This window comes from Hippopotamus amphibius, chromosome 5 (genome assembly GCF_030028045.1).
Source record: "Hippopotamus amphibius kiboko isolate mHipAmp2 chromosome 5, mHipAmp2.hap2, whole genome shotgun sequence".
In the NCBI taxonomy this organism is placed as follows: domain Eukaryota; kingdom Metazoa; phylum Chordata; class Mammalia; order Artiodactyla; family Hippopotamidae; genus Hippopotamus; species Hippopotamus amphibius.
In genome coordinates this window covers 58,229,875-58,231,529 of record NC_080190.1, presented here as the reverse complement: position 1 = coordinate 58,231,529, position 1,655 = coordinate 58,229,875, and positions in this window count along the sequence as shown.

Here is a 1,655-nt window from a genome sequence, read left to right as displayed (position 1 = left end):
AAGACAAATGAAACACACAGAAGGTGGCTGCCCAGTGCTGGCCCACAGAAAGTGCTTCCAGTCCTCTGTACCATATCCTTTGATCCCTGCAATCCCACAAAACAGGCACTGCAGATGATGTAGGAGAGGCCCAGAGAGGGTAAGAGCCTTGGAGAAGGTCACACAGCAAAGCAGAGTGAGCACTCCTTCCCTGCCCAGAGGCCTCCATCACCAGGAGAGAGGGTGAAGCAGGTTTATTCCCCCGGGGTGTCTGGTTGCCAGCCTTGTGAGCAATGCAGGTCCTAATGAGAGTTAAAATTAGAACTAATTGGAGAAGTATTTTTATTACAAGGATGAGTATGTGGGCAGCAGAGAAGCCCAGCATCACAAGAGCAGGCACAGGGCTGGTGAGGAGCAGCGTCCTTACTCTCGTGCAAGAGACACTGTGCTGGCCAGAAACTGAGGGCGGTGGAAATGGCAGGGCAGCAATGGCTGGAAGCCAGCAGAGAGAGAATTTCCCTCTTGACCAAAAGTCCAGAGAGTCAGGCTCTAAATATGAGCAAGGACATCTAGGCTCTCACTCTGGGCCTTAGTTTACCTGTCTGGGAAGTGGGTACAATGGCCATAGGAGGTTGTGAAACTCAAACACTCTTCTTTCCTGCCATTAAGGAACTTTTTTTTTTTTTTTTTTTTTTTTGGTGCTGGAAAAATATTTATTTGTATTTCACAGAAAGTTAAGCAGAATTGGTTATTTTTTTTTTTTAATTTTTTTTACATTAAGGAACTTTTGCCAGAACAAGACTGCTATGTTCTGAATGCTTCCTCTGGAAATTCATAGGTTGAAATTCTAACCCCCAAGGTAATGGTATTAGTAGGTGTGGCTTTGGGGAGGTGATTTAGGTCCTGAGTGTAGAGTCCTTGTGAATGGGATCAGTGCCCTTAAAAGAGACCCCAGAGAGCTCCCTCCTCCCTTCCACCATGTGAGGACACAGCGAGAAGACAGCTGTATATGAACCAGGAAGCGGGCTCTCACCAGATACTGAATCTGCCAGCACATTGATCTTAGACTTTCCAGCCTCCAGAACTGTGAGACATAACTGTCTTGTTTGTAAGCACTCAGTCCATAGTATTCTACTGTAGCAGCCAGATAAAGGTGCTCCCACTCTCCACATTTTCCATCCGACAAATTTCAGGATAAGGGGGGATAGTAAAGTTTCATCAAGTATCCCGGCCTCCTCAGCTCCTCCAAGCTGTAGCTTATCCCCAGGGAAACCAGTACAGGTGGTGGAGGACCGTCCATCTCTAACAGCACCTGTGAAGGACGGGTGGTTAAGAATCTGCCTGCCAATGCAGGGGACACAGGTTCAATCCCTGGTCCAGGAAGATCCCACATGCCGCAGAGCAACTAAGCCCATGTGCCACAACTACTGAGCCCACGTGCTGCAACTACTGAAGCCCACACACCTAGAGCCCGTGCTCCGCAACAAGAGAAGCCACTGCACTGAGAAGCCCATGCACCACCACAAAGAGTAGCCCCAGTCAGAAACACATGTCATGGGAACGGTTCACTTTACACAAAAGTGCTTCCTTCACAAGAAGAGATGCCCCTCAATTCCCTGCATCACAAGCTTCCCTCCCACATCCTGAACACGGGGAGGCTGGAGGTGTGATGGGGA